General features: G+C 44.9%; 1 pseudogene; it reads right to left on the reverse strand.

Moving 5' to 3' along the window:
- Positions 1–15,941, reverse strand: part of LOC135195362 (ral GTPase-activating protein subunit beta-like) — a 142,307-nt pseudogene extending 126,366 nt beyond the window's left edge.
- Between the last annotated feature and the right edge of the window lie 296 nt (positions 15,942–16,237).

The raw sequence follows: 16,237 nt of genomic DNA on the forward strand, positions 1-16,237 counted from the left end.
TATTCAGAGTCTAGCCCATTTCTTTAGGGGACTACAGCCCATTTTAAGTCCCAGCCAATTTTCAGTCCCCAGTCCTATTTCAACTCCAGGCCCATTTCCAGACTCCAGTCCATATGCAGGCCTCCACCCCATTTTCAAGACTCCAGCCCATATTCAGACCCGCCAGTCTATTTTCAGAATCCAGCCCATGATTCATATTTTTAGCCCATTTTTCAGACTCCATCCCCGATTTTAATATAAGACTTCCAGTCCATATCACACTCCAGCCCGTTTTCAGACCACAGTCCATTTCATTACCCAGCCCATTTTCAGACTCCAACCCATTTTCAGACCCAGCACATTATAGTCCCACCTTTTTAGACCCATCCCGTTTTCAGACTTCAGTCCTTTTTCAGGAATCCAGCCCATTTTCGATTCAATCAATTTTCAGACTCCATCCCATAGTGAGCCTCCAGCCATACCAAACTACAGCCATCTCCATACCCAGCCCAGTTTCAGATTCCAGTCCATATTCACACCCCAGACCCAATATTCATAAACTTCAGCCCAGTCAGATTCAAGCCCATTTTAAGACTCCAGACCATATTCATATTCCAACCATATCATAACTCCAGCTCATTTTCAGACCCCAGCCCATTTTTTGCAGTTCCCGTCCTTTTTCTGATTCCGGCCCATTTTCAGACTCCCGCCCATATTAAGACTTCCAGACAATATTGCAGACCCCAGCCCATTTTTCAGACATCCAGTATATTTTCAGAATACAGCCCCATATTCAGACTCCGGCAACGTTTCAAGACTTCCAGTACCATTTTCACACCCAACCCTCATTTCAGTCCCCAGCCCTTTTTCAGGAAATCCAAGCCATTATCACACTTCAGCCCAGTTTTCAGATTCCAGCCCATTTTCAGACTCCAGTTCATATTCAGACCTGGCAGCCCATTTTCCTTCAGACCCCAAACATTTTCAGACTCCAGCCCATATTCAGACTCCAGCCCATTTTCAGACCCCAGCCCATTTTCAGACCCCAGCCCATTTTCAGCCTTTAGTCCTTTTTCTGACTACAGCCCATATCAGACCTCAGCCCATTTTCAGACCCCAGCCCATTTTCAGACCCACACACATTTTCAGACCCCAGACCATATTCAGACTTCAGCTGATTTTCAGACTCCAGCCTTAATCAGATTCCAGCCAATTCAGGACAGCCATTTTCAGACTCCAGTCCATATTCAGACCAGTCCATTTCCATACTCCGCTGATATTTAGACCACAACCCATTTTCAGTCCCCAGCCATTTTCAGACCCCAGCCCATTTTCAGAACACTAGCCCATTTCAGTCCAAGTCCTTTTATAGACTCAAGGCCCATTCTCAGACCCCAGCCCATTTTCAGTCCCCCATTTTGAAACCCTAGCCCATTTTGAAACCCTAGCCCATTTTCATAACCCAGCCCATTTTCAGAACCCAGCCCATTTTAAGCCTCCAGTCCATATTCAGACTCCAGCCCATTTTCAGACTCCGACCATTTTCAGTCACCAGTCCTTTTGCAGACTCCTGCCCATTTTCAGGAATCCAGCCTGAAAAGGTTTTCAGTCCTCCAGTCCCTTTTAAAGACTCAGCCCATTTTTTCAAACTCCTTGCCCATTTTCAGACTGCAGCCCATAATTCCCCCCATAACCTTCCCCAAGTCCATTTTATGACCTCCAATCCCATTTTCAGACCAAAAGCCCACATTTTCAGGAACTGCATGCTTATTTTAAGACTCAAACCCATTTGTCAAAGACTTCAAGCCCATAGTTCCCACACTCAAACCCATTTGTTTCGAGACTCCAGCCATTTTCCCATTTTCCCAGTTCCCTTTGTTCTTTTTAAGACTCCACGCCCATTTTTCAGACTCAGCCCATTTGTTTTATACCTTCTGCCAATTTTCCAAAATTGGTTCCAGCCCATATTCAGACTCTAGCCCATTTCAGACTAACAGACCATTTTTAACGGTCCCCAGTCAAATTTTCAGTCCCCAGTACCTATTTCTCAATCCAGGCCATTTCCAGAACTCAGTCCATATACAGGCTCCACACCATTTCAGACTCCATCATATTCAGACTCCCGTCTTTTTTCAGAATCCAGCCACCTATTCAGATCTTAGCCCATTTTCAGACTTCAGCCCATATCACATTCCAGCCCGTTTTCAGACCCCAGTCCATTTCAGTCCCACCTAGCCCATTTTTCAGACTCCAGCCCATTTTCAGACAGCATTATCAGTCCATCCTTTTTCTTTTCATACCCATCCCTTTTTCAGACTTCAGTCTTTTCAAGACTCCAGTCCACTTTTCAGATTCAATCAATTTCAGACTCCATCCATATTGAGACTCCAGCCCATTTTCAAACTACTGCCCATTCTCAATACTCCAGGACCAGTTGACCAGGATTCCAGTCCATATTCAGACCCCAGGCCATATTCAAACTTCATCCTCAAGTTTCTAGATTCCAGCCTATTTTAAGACTCCAGCCCATATTCAGACTCCAAACCATATCAGACTCCATCTCATTTTCGACCCCAGCCCATTTGCAGTTCCCAGTCCTTTTTCTGATTCGGGCAAATTTTCAGACCCTACCCCATATTCAGACTCCAGCCAATATTCAGACCCCAGCCCATTTCCAGACATCAGTATATTTTCAGACTACAGCCCATATTACGACTCCGGAACATTTTCAGACTCCAGTTCATTTTCAGACCCAAGCTCATTTTCAGTCCCCAGCCCTTTTTTAGACTCCAGACCATTTTCAGACCCCAGTTCATTTTCAGACTACAGTCCATATTCAGACTCCAGAACATTTTCAGACTCCAGTCCATTTTTAAGACCAAGCTCATTTTTCAGTCCCCAGGCCTTTTTCAGACTCAAGCATATTTTCAAACACCAGCCCATTTTCAGTCCCCAGTCCTTTTTCAGACTCAAGCCCATTTTCAGACTCCAGCCACTTTCACCCTCCCTCCCATTTTAAGACTCCAGCCCCTATTCAGTCTCCAATCCATTCTAAGACTCCAGCCTATGTTCAGACCCAGCACATTTTCAGACTCCAGCCCATATTCACACTCCAGCCCATTTTAGCCCAAGCCCATTTTCAGTCCCTAGCCCATTTTCAGATTTCAGTCCATTTTCTCTAGCCCATATCCAGACTCTAGTCCATTTTCAGACTCCAGCCCATTTTCAGACCCCAGCACATTTTAGAACTCAAGCCCATATTCAGAGTCCAGACCATTTTCAGACCCCAGCCCAGTTTCAGTCCACAGTCCTATTTCAATTTAGGCCATTTCCAGACTCCAGTCCATATTCAGGCTCCAACCCATTTTCAGACACCAGCCCTTATTCAGACTCCAGTCCATTTTCCGAGTCCAGTCCATATTCAGACCTTAGCCCTTTTTCAGACTCCAGCACATTTTAAGACTCCAGCCCATATCACATTCCAGCCCGTTTTCACACCCCAGTGCATTTTCAATCCCCAGCCCATTTTCGGACTCCAGTCTATTTTGTCAGCCACCCAGACCCATTTTTGATCAGTCCCGTCCTTTTCAGACCCCATCCCTTTTTCAGACTTCAGTCCATTTTCAGAATCAAGCCCATTTTCAGACTACAGTCAATTTTCAGACGCCAGCCCATATTGAGACTCCAACCCATTTTCAAACTACAGCCCATCTCGTACTCCAGCCCAGTTTCAGATTCCAGTCCATACTCAGACTACAGCCCATATTCAGACTCCAAACCATATCCAACTCAAGCCCATTTTTAGACCCCAGCCCATTTGCAGTTCCTAGTCCTTTTACTGATTCTGGCCCATTTTCGGACTCCAGCCCATATTCAGACTCCAGACAATTTTCAGACCCCAGCCCATTTTCAGAGCCCAGTTCATTTTCAGACTACAGCCTATATTCAGACATCGGAACATTTTCAGACTCCAGTACATTTTCAGACACAAGTTCATTTTCAGTCCCAATCCCTTTTTCAGACTCCAGCCATTATCACACTCCAGCACATTTTCAGATTCCAGCCCATTTTCAGACTCCAGCTAATATTCAGAATGCAACCCATTTTAAGAACAAAGCCATTTTCAGACTCCAGCCCATATTCAGACCCCAGCCCATTTTAAGTTCCCAGCCCATTTGCAGTCCTTAGTCCTTTTTCAGACTACACCCCATATCAGACCTCAACCTATTTTCAGACCCCAGCCCATTTTCAGTCCACAGTCCTTTTTCAGATTCTGGCACATTTTCAGACTCCACCCTATATTCATACTCCAGCCCATTTTCCGACCCTAGCCCATTTTTAGACCCCAGACCATATTCAGACTTCAGCCGATTTTCAGACTCCAGCCCATAATCAGATTCCAGCCAATTCTCAGACTCCAGCCATTTTCAGACTTCAGATCATTTTCAGACTCCAGTCCATATTCAGACCAGTCCATTTTCATACTCCAGCCGATATTAAGACTACAGCCCATTTTCAAACACCAGCTCATTTTCAGTCCCAATTCCTTATTTTAGACTCCAGCCCATTTTCAGTCCCCATTTTAAGACCCTAGCCAATTTTGAAACCCTAGCCCATTTTTAGACCCCAGACCATTTTCAGACTCCAGCCCATTTTCAGTCACCAGTCCTTTTGCAGACTCCAGCCCATTTTCAGACTCCAGCCCATTTTCAGTCTCCAGTCTCTTTTAAGACTCCAACCCCTTTTCAACTCCAGCCCATTTTCAGACTGCATCCCATATTCAGACTCCATTCCATTTTATGACTCCAATCCCATTTTCAGACCAAGACCATTTTTAGACTTCAGGCCATTTTAAGACTCCAGCCCATTTTCAGACTCCAGTCCATTTTCAGTTCACATTCTTTTTCAGACTCCAGCCCATTTTCAGACTCCACCCCATTTTCATACCTCAGCCCAAATATTTTCAGTCCTTAGTCCTTTTTCAGACTCCAGCCCATATCAGACCTCAGCCCATTTTCAGACCCAAGCCCATTTTCAGTCACCAGTCCGTTTTCAGATTCTGGCTTATTTTCAGACACCACCCTATATTCATTCTCCAGCCCATTTTCAGACACCAGCCCATTTTCAGACCCCATACCATATTCAGACTTCAGCCTATTTTCAGACTCCATCCAATAATCTGATTCCATCCAATTCACAGACTCCAGCCATTTTCAGACTCTAGTCAATATTCAGACCATTCCATTTTCATACTCCAGCCAATATTTAGACCACAGCCCATTTTCACACTCATTTCCATTTTCAGACCCCAAGCCCCTCCCAAACAATCAGCCATTTTCCCCAAAATTTTTCACCAGCCCATTTTTCAGTCCCAGTCCTTTTTTATGGACTCCAGCCCATCAGACCCAGCCATGTTCAGTTCCCCATGTTTAGACCCAGCCCATTGTAAAACCCTAGCCCATTTTTAGACACCAGCCCTTTTTAAGGCTCCAGCCCATATTCAGACTCCCGTCCATTTTATGACTACAATCCCATTTTAGGACCAAGACCATTTTTAGACTGCAGGCCATTTTAAGACTCCAGCCCATTTCAAGACTCCACCCCATTTTCAGACCCCAGCCCATTTTAAGTCCACCATTTTCAGACCCTAGCCCATTTTGAAACCCTAGCCTATTTTTAGACCCCAGACTATTTTCAGACTCCAGCCCATTTTCAGGCACCAGTCCTTTTGTAGACTCCAGCTCATTTTCACACTCCAGCCCATTTTCAGTCTCCAGTCTCTTTTAAGACTCCAGCCCATTTTCAAACTAGCCCATTTTCAGACTCCCGTCCATTTTATGACTCCAATCCCATTTTCAGACTAAGACCCAGAATAATTTTGACCCAGAACCTTTTAGAGACCATTTTTAGACTGCAGGCCATTTAAGACTCCAACCCATTTCAAGATTTCAGCCCATATTCAGACTCCAACCCATTTTTAGACTCACGCCCATTTTCAGTTCCCAGTTCTTTTTCAGACTCGAGCCCATTTTCAGACTCCACCCCATTTTCATACCTCAGCCCAAATTTTTTCAGTCCTTAGTCCTTTTTCAGACTCCAGCTCATATCAGACCTCAGCCCATTTTCAGACCCAAGCCCATTTTCAGTCACCAGTCCTTTTTCAGATTCTGGCCTATTTTCAGACTCCACCCTATATTCATTCTCCAGCCCATTTTCAGACCCCATACCATATTCAGACTTCAGCCGATTTTCAGACTCCATCCCATAATCTGATTCTAGCCAATTCACAGACTCCAGCCATTTTCAGAATCTAGTCCAATATTCAGACCAGTCCATTTCATTATCCAGCCAATATTGCGATACAGCCCTTTCAGACTCAATCCATTTTCAGACCCCAGCCCATTTTCAAACACCAGCCTATTTTCAAACACCAGCCCATTTTCAGTCCCAAGTCCTTTTTTAGACTCCAGCCCATTCCCAGAACCCAGCCCATTTTCAGTCCACAGTCCTTTTTCAGATTCCAGCCCATTTTCAGACTCCACCTATATTCATACTCCAGCCCATTTTCAGACCCATGCCCATTTTCAGGCCCCAAACCATATTCAGACTTCAGCAAATTTTCAGACTCCAGCCCATAATCAGATTCCAGCCAATTCTCAGACTCCCAGCCGCTTTTCAGACTACAGGCCATTTTCAGACTCAGTCAATATTTAGACCAGTCCATTTTCATACTCCAGCCAATATTTACACCACAGCCCATTTTCAGACTCCAGCCATTTTCAGACCCCAGCCCATTTTCAAACACCAGCCCATTTTCAGTCCCGAGTCCTTTTTTAGACCCCAGCCCATTCTCAGACCCCAGCCCATTTTCAGTCCCCATTTTCAGACCCTAGCCCATTTTGAAACCCTAGCCCATTCTTAGACCCCAGCCCATTTTAATGCTCCAGTCCATATTCAGACTCCAGCAACCATTTCAGACTCAAGCCCAATTTTCAGTCACCAGTCCTTTTGCAGACTCCAGACCATGTTCAGCTCTCCAATCCCTTTTAAGACTCCAGCCCATTTTCAAACTCCAGCCCATTTTCAGACTGCAGCCTATATTCAGACTCCAGTCCATTTCATGACTCCAATCCCATTTTCAGAACAAAGCCCATTTTTAGACCGCAGGCCACTTTAAGACTCCAGCCCATTTCAAGACTCCAATCCATATTCAGACTCCAACCTGTTTTCAGACTCCAGCCTATTTACATACCTCAGCCAATTTTCAAATTCCAGCACATTTTCAGACTCCAACCCATTTTCAGACCCCAGCCCATTTTCATACCTCAGACAATTTTCAAATTCCAGCACATTTCCAGACATCCATCACTTTTCCAGGCCAATTTTTAGACACAGCCCCCATCCGACGCCTAACCAATTTTCTGCCATTTAGACCCACAGACTCCTGCCCATTTTCAGACTCCAGTCCATTTTCAGACCTCAACCCGTTTCCAGACTCCAGCCCATTTTAGAACTTCAGCCCATAGACAGAGTCCCACTCATTTTCAGACCCCAATCATTTTCAGTAATCAATCATTTTTCACACTCCAGCCCTTTTTTAGATTCCACCCTATATTCAGACTCGAACCCATTTTCAGACTCCAGCCATTTTTAAGACAAGCCCATTTACAGATTTCAGCCCATTTTCAGACTCCAGCATATATTCAGACCTCTGTCAATTTTCAGACTCCAGCCCATAAACAGACCCCAGTGCATTTTCAGACTCCAACCCATATCCAGACTCCAGACCATTTTCTGAATCCATTCCACTTTCAGACCCCAGCCCATTTTCATTCCTCCATCGTTTTCAGACCCCAGCCCATTTTCAGACTACAGCATATATTTAAACTCTAGCTCATTTTCAGACTCCACCCTATATTCAGGCCCCAGTCCATTTTCAGACATCATTCCATTTTCAGACTTCAGCTCATTTTCAGACTCAAACCAATATTCAGACTCCAGCCAATTTTTAGACTCCAGTCCATTTCCAGTCTCCAGCCCATTTTAGACTTCAGCCCATTTTCAGACTCTAGCCCATGATCAGTCCCCAGTACCTTTTCAGACACCAGCCCATTTTCAGACTACAGCTCATATGCAGACTCCAGCCCATTTTCAGACTCCTGTCCATTTAATGACCCCAGCCTATTTACAGACCCCGGCCCATTTTTAAATCCCAGTCCATTTTCAGACTCCAGCCCATTTTCAGACTCCAGCACACTTTAAGATGCAAGCCAAATTTCAGACTCCAGCCCATTTTCAGACTCCAGCATATATTCAGACTCCAGTCCATTCGAAGACTCCAGCCCATAAACAGACACCAGTCCATTTTCAGACACCAACCCATATTCAGACTCCAGTCCACTTTCAGAATCCAGCCCATTTTCAAACCCCAACCCATTTTCAGTCCTCCATCCATTTTCATCCCACAGCCCATTTTCAGACTCCGGCATATATTCAGACTCCAGGTCATTTTCAGACTTCACCCTATATTCAGACTCCAGACCATTTTGAGATCAGTCTATTTTCAGACTCCAGCTCATTTTCAGACCCAAGCCAATTTTCAGACTCCAGCCAATTTTTAGACGCCAGTCCATTTTCAGTCTCCATTACATTTTAGACTCCAGCCCATTTTCAGACTCTAGTCAATTTTCAGACTCCAGGCTATATTCAGACCCTAGCCCATTTTCACACCCCATCAAACTTGCAGACTCAATCCCATATTCAGACTCCAACCCATATTCAGACTCCACCCTATTTTCAGACCCAAGCACATTTTCATTCCCTAGTCCTTTCTCAGACTCCAGCCTTTTTCAAAACTTCAGCCCATATCAGAACCCAGCCCTTTTTCAGACTCCAGCCAATTTCCAGACCCCATCCCATTTCAAGTCTTTTTCAGATTCTGCCCCATTTTAAGACTCCAGCCCATATTCAGACTCCAGCCTATATTCAGACTCCACCCCATTTTCAAACCCAAGACCATTTTTAGACTCCAACCCATTGTCAGACTCCAGCCGATATTGAGATTTCAGCCCATTTTCAGACTGCAGCCCATATTAAGACTTTAGCCCATTTTCATACTCCAGTCCATTTTCATACTCCAGCCCATTTTCAGTCACCAGTCCTTTTTCAGTCTCCAGCCCATATTCATACTCCAGCCCATTTCCATACTCCAGCCAATTTTCAGATTCCAGCCCATTTTCAGACTTCAGCCCATATTCAGAACCCAGCCCATTTTCAGTCCAGGGACATTTTCAGACTCCAGCCCATTTTCCGACTGCAACCCATTTTCAGACCCCAGCCGATTTTCAGTACCTAGTGTTTGCTCATATTCAGACACCAAACCATAGCAGACTCCAGCCCATTTTCAGAACCCAGCTTGTTTGCAGTCCCCATTCCTTTTTCTAATTCCGACCCATTTTCAGACTTCAGCCCATATTCAGACTCCAGCCTATTTTCAGAACCTAGCCCTTTTTCAGACTCCAGTTCATTTTCAGACGACAGCCTAGATTCAGACTCCAGAACATTTTCAGACTCCAGTTCATTTTCAGACCCAACCTCATTTTTAGTCCCCAGCCCTTTTCCAGAATACAGCCATTATCACACCCCAGCCCATTTTAAGACTCGAGCCCATTTCCTGATTCCAGCCCATTTTCAGACTCCAGCTCATATTCAGACTGCAGCCCATTTTCAGAACCAAGCCATTTTCAGACTCCAGCATATATTCAGACTCCAGCATATATTCAGACTCCAGCCCATTTTCAGAACCCAGCCCATTTACAGCCCTTAGTCCTTTTTCAGACTACAGCCCAAATCAGACCTCAGCACATTTTAAGACCCCAGCCCATTTTCATTCCACAGTCCTTTTTCAGTTTCTGGCCCATTTTCAGACTCGATCCTATATTCATACTCCAGCCCATTTTCAGACCCATGCCCATTTTCAGACCCCAGACCATATTCAGACTTCAGCCAATTTTCAGACTGCAGTCCATAATCAGATTCCTGCCAATTCTCAGACTCCAGGCCATTTTCAGACTCCAGTCCATATTCAGACCAGTACATTTTCATACTCCAGCTGATATTTAGACCACAGCCCATTTTCAGTCTCCAGCCATTTCAGATCCCAGCCCATTTTCAGACACCAGCCCATTTTCAGTCCCAAGTCCTGTTTTAGACTCCAGCCCATTCTCGGACCCAAGCCCATTCTCAGTCCCCCATTTTCAGACCCGACCCATTTTGAAACCATAGCCCATTTTCAGAACCCAGCCCATTTTAAGGCTCCAGTCCATATTCAGACTCCAGCCCATTTTCAAACTCCAGCCCATTTTCAGTAACCAGTCCTTTTGCAGACTCCAGCCCATTTTCAGTCTCCAGTCCATTTTAAGACTCCAGCCCATTTTCAAACTCCTGCCCATTTTCAGACTGCAGCACATAATCAGACTCCAGTCCATTTTATGACTTCAATCCCATTTTCAGACCAAAGCCTATTTTTAGACTGCATCCATTTTAAGACTCCAGCCCATTTCAAGACTTCAGCCCATATTCAGACTCAAACACATTTATAGAATAGCCAATTTTCAGTCCCCAGTTCTTTTTCAGACTCCAGCCTATTTTCAGACTCAGCCCATTTTCATACCTCTGCCAATTTTCAAATTCCAGCCCATATTTCAGACTACAGCCCATTTCAAGACCACAGCCAATTTTCAGTCCCCAGTCCTATTTCAATCCAGGCCATTTCCAGACTCCAGTCCATATTCAGGTTCCAGCCCATTTTCAGACTCCAGCCTATATTCAGACTCCAGTCCATTTTCAGAATCCAGCCCATATTCAGATCTTAGCCCATCTTCAGACTCCAGCCCATATCACACAATATCCCGTTTTCAGACCCCAGTCCATTTTCAGTCCCCAGACCATTTTCAGACTCCAGCCCATTTTCAGACCCAGCACATTATGTCCCATCCATTTTCAGACCCAATCCTTTTTTCAGACTTCAATCTTTTTTCAGACTACATCCCATTTTCAAACTACAGCCCATCTCATATTCCAGCCCAGTTTCAGAATCCAGTCCATATTCAGACCTCAGCCCATATTCAACTTTCAGCCCAGTTTCAGATTCCAGCCCATTTTCAGACTACAGCCCATATTCAGACTCAAAACCATATCAGACTCCAGCTCATTTTCATACCCCAGCCCATTTGCAGTTCCCAGTGCATTTTCTGATTCTAGCAAATTTTCAGACTCCAGCCCATATTCAAACTCCAGCCAATATTCAGACCCCAGCCCTTTTTCTGACATCAGTAAATTTTCAGACAACAGCCTATATTTAGACTCCGGAAAATTTTCAGGCTCCAGTCCATCTTCACACACAAGCTCACTTTCAGTCCCCAGCCATTTTTCAGAATCCAGCCATTATCACACTCCAGCTCATTTTCAGACTCGGTCCCATTTTCTGATTCCAGCCCATTTTCAAACTCAAGCTCATATTCAAACGGCATCCCATTTTCAGACCCAAGCCATTTTCAGACTCCATCCCATATTAACACTCCAGGCCATTTTCAGACCCCAGCCAATTTTCAGCCCTTAGTCTTTTTTCAGACTATAGCCCATATCAGACCTTAGACCATTTTCAGACCCCAGCCCATTTTCAGTACACAGTCCTTTTCAGATCTGGCCCATTTTTCAGGACTTCCACCTATATTCATAACTCCAGCCCATTTTCAGACACCAAGCCCCTTTCAGACCTCAGGCCATATTCTAAAACACTTCAGCAATTTTTAGACTCCACAGTCCATAATCAGATTCAGCCAATTCTCAGACTCCAGCCATTTTTCAGACCCAGCCAGTTTTTCAGACTCCGGTCCATATTCAGACCAGTCCATTTTCTATCCACCCGATATTTAGACCACAGCCCATTTTAAGTCTCCAGCCATTTTCAGACCCCACCCCATTTTCAGAAACCAGCCCCTTTTCAGTCTCAAGTCCTTTTTTTAGACTCCAGCCCCTTCTCAGACCCAAGCGCATTTTCAGTCCCCAATTTTCAGACCCAACTTATTTTGAAACCCTCACCCATTTTCAGAAACCAGCCCATTTTAAGGCTCCAGTCCATATTCAGACTCCAGCCCATTTTCAAACTCCAGCCCATTTTCAGTCACCAGTCCTTTTGCAGACTCCAGCCCATTTTCAGACTCCAGTCCCTTTTAAGACTCCAGCCCATTTTCAAACTCCTGCCCATTTTCAGACTGCAGCACATAATCAGACTCCAGTCCATTTTATGACTCCAATCCCATTTTCAGACCAAAGCCCATTTTTAGACTGCATGTCATTTTAAGACTCCAGCCCATTTCAAGACTTCAGCCCATATTCAGACTTTAACCCAGTTTCAGACTCCAGCCCATTTTCAGTCCCCAGTTCTTTTTCAGACTCCAGCCCATTTTCAGACTCGGCCCATTTTCATATATCTACCAATTTTCAAATTCCAACCCATATTCAGAGTCTAGCCCATTTTCAGACTACATCCCATTTTAAGACCCCAGCCAATTTTCAGTCCCCAGTCCTATTTCAATCCAGGCAATTTTCAGACTCCAGTCCATATTCAGGCTCCAGCCCATTTTCAGACTCCAGCCCATATTCAGACTCCAGTCCATTTCAGACTCCAGCCCATATCACACTCCAGCCCGTTTTCAGACCACAGACCATTTTCATTACCCAGCCCATTTTAAGACTCCAGCCCATTTTCAGACCCAGCACATTATCAGTCCCATCCTTTTTCAGACCCCATCCCTTTTTCAGACTTCAGTCCTTTTTCAGACTCCAGCCCTTTTTCAGACTCCAATCAATTTTCAGACTCCATCCCATATTAAGACTCCACCATTTTCAAACTACAGCCCATCTCATACTCCAGCCCAGTTTCAGATTCCAGTCCATATTCACACCCCAGCCCCATATTCAAACTTCAGCCCACTCGCCCATATTCAACTTCAGCCCAGATTCCAGCCTATTTAAGACTCCAGGCCCATATTCAGACTCCAAACCATATCAGACTCCATCTCATTTTCAGACCCCAGCCCATTTGCAGTTCCCAGTCCTTTTCTGATTCAGGCAAATTTTCAGACTCCAGCCCATATTCAGACTCCAGCCAATATTGAGACCCCAGCCCATTTCCAGACATCAGTATATTTTCAGACTACAGCCCATATTCAGACTCCAGAACATTTTCAGACTCCAGTTCATTTTCAGACCCAAGCTCATTTTCAGTCCCCGGCCCTTTTTAGACTCCAGACCATTTTCAGACCCCAGTTCATTTTCAGACTTCAGTCCATATTCAGACTCCAGAAACATTTTCTTTAGACCAGTCCATTTTTAAGACCAAGCTCATTTCTGTCCCAGCCCCCTTTTCAGACTCAAGCATATTTTCTAACACCAACCCATTTTCAGTCCCCAGTCCTTTTTCAGACTCAAGCCCATTTTCAGACTCCAGCCACTTTCACCCTCCCTCCCATTTTAAGACTCCAGCCCCTATTCAGTCTTCAATCCATTTTAAGACTCCAGCCTATGTCCAGACCCCAGCACATTTTCAGACTCCAGCCCATCTTCACACTCCAGCCCATTTTCGACCATGCCCATTTTCAGTCCCTAGCCCATTTTCAGATTTCAGTCCATTTTCTCTAACCCATATCCCGAATCCAGTCCATTTTAAGAATCCAGCCCATTTTCAGACCCCAGCACATTTTAGAACTCAAGCCCATATCCAGACTCCAGACCATTTTCAGACCCCAGCCCAGTTTCAGTCCCCAGTCCTATTTCAATTCAGGCAATTTCCAGACTCCAGTCCATATTCAGGCTCCAACCCATTTTCAGACACCAGCCCTTATTCAGACTCCAGTCCATTTTCCAAGTCCAGTCCATATTCAGACCTTAGCCCTTTTTCAGACTCCAGTACATTTTAGCCTCCAGCCCATATCACACTCCAGCCAGTTTTCACACCCCAGTCCATTTTCAATCCCAGCCCATTTTCAGACTCCAGTCCATTTTCAGACCCAGCCCATTATCAGTCCCGTCCTTTTTCAGACCCCATCCCTTTTTCAGACTTCAGTCCATTTTCAGACTCAAGCCCATTTTCAGACTACAGTCAATTTTCAGACTCCAGCCCATATTGAGACTCAAACCCATTTTCAAACTACAGCCCATCTCGTACTCCAGCCCAGTTTCAGATTCCAGTCCATACTCAGACCCCAGCCCATATTCAGACTCCAAACCATATCCAACTCAAGCCCCTTTTTAGACCCCAGCCAATTTGCAGTCCCTAGTCCTTTTTCTGATTCTGGCCCATTTTCAGACTCCAGCCAATATTCAGACTCCAGAAAATTTTCAGACCCCAGCCCATTTTCAGACCCCCGTTCATTTTCAGACTACAGCCCTTTTTCACACTCCAGCCATTATCACTCTCCGGCCAATTTTCAGATTCCAGCCCATTTTAAGACTCCAGCTAATATTCAGACTGCAGCAAATTTTAGACTCAAGCCATTTTCAGACTCCAGCCCATTTGCAGTCCTTAGTCCTTTTTCAGACTACACCCCATATCAGACCTCAGCCTATTTTCAGACCCCAGCCCATCTTCAGTCCACAGTCCTTTTTCAGATTCTGGCACATTTTCAGACTCCACCCTATATTCATACTCCAGCCCATTCGACCCTAGCGCATTTTCAGACCACGACCATATTCAGACTGCAGCCGATTTTCAGACTCCAGCCCATAATCAGATTCCAGCCAATTCTCAGACTCCAGCCATTTTCAGACTCCAGGCCATTTTCAGACTCCATTCCATATTCAGACCAGTCCATTTTCATACTCCAGCCAATATTTAGACTCCAGCCCATTTTCAGACTCTAGCCATTTTCAGACCCCAGCCATTTTCAGACCCCTGCCCAATTTTAGTCCCAAGTCCTTATTTTAGACTCCACCACATTCTCAGACCCCAGCCCATTTTCAGTTCCCCATTTCCACACCCTAGCCCATTTTGAAACCCTAGACTATTTTTTAGACACCAGACCATTTTCGGACTCCAGCCCATTTTCAGTCTCCAGTCTCTTTTAAGATTCCAGCCCACTTTCAAACTCCAGCCCATTTTCAGACTGCAGCCCATATTCAGACTCCACTCCATTTTATGACTCCAATCCCATTTTCAGACCAAGCCCATTTTTAGACTTCAGGCCTTTTTAAGACTCCAGCCCATTTCAAGACTTCAGCCCATATTTAGACTCCAACCCATTTTCAGACTCCAGCCCATTTTCAGACTCCACCCCATTTTCATACGTCACCCAATTTTCAAATTCCAGCCCATTTTCATATGCCAGCCAATTTTCAGACCATCCCATTTTCAGACTCCAGCCCATAATCAGACTCCAGTCCATTTGCAGACCAAAACCCATTTTCAGACACTAGCCCATTTCCAGACTCCAGCCCATATTCAGACTCCTGCCCATTTTCAGACTCCAGTCCATTTTCAGACCCCAGACCATTTTCAGAATCCAGCCCATTTTAGGACACCAGCCCATATTCAGAGTCCGGCTCATTTTCAGACCCCACCCATTTTCAGTACCTAATCGTTTTTCACACTCAAGCCCTTTTTTTATTCCACCCTATATACAGACTCGAACCCATTTTCAGACTCCAGCCCATTTTTAGACTCCAGCCCTTTTGAAGACAAGCACATTTTCAGACCCCAGCCCATTTTCAGACTCTACCATATATTCAGACTCCAGTCCATTTGAAGACTCCAGCCCATAAACAGACACCAGTCCATTTTGAGACTCCAGCCCATATTCAGACTCCAGTCCATTTTCAGAATCAAGCCCATTTTCAGACCCCATCCCATTTTCAGTCATCCATCCATTTTCAGAATCCAACCCATTTTCAGACTCCGGCATATATTCAGACTCCAGCTCATTTTCAGACTCCACCCTATATTCAGACTCCAGACCATTTTCAGACCAGTACATTTTCAAACTCCAGCCCATTTTCAGTCCTTAGTCCTTTTTAAGACTCCAGCCCATATCAGACCTCTGCCCATTTTCAGACCCCAAACCATTTTCAGTCCACAGTCCTTTTTCAGATTCCGGCCCATTTTCAGACTCCACTCTATATTCATACTCCAGCCCATTTTTAGACCCTAGCCCATTTTCAGATCCCAGACAATATTCAGACTTCAGCCAATTTTCAGACT

The sequence above is a fragment of the Macrobrachium nipponense genome, chromosome 16 (assembly GCF_015104395.2).
Source record: "Macrobrachium nipponense isolate FS-2020 chromosome 16, ASM1510439v2, whole genome shotgun sequence".
NCBI lineage: Eukaryota > Metazoa > Arthropoda > Malacostraca > Decapoda > Palaemonidae > Macrobrachium > Macrobrachium nipponense.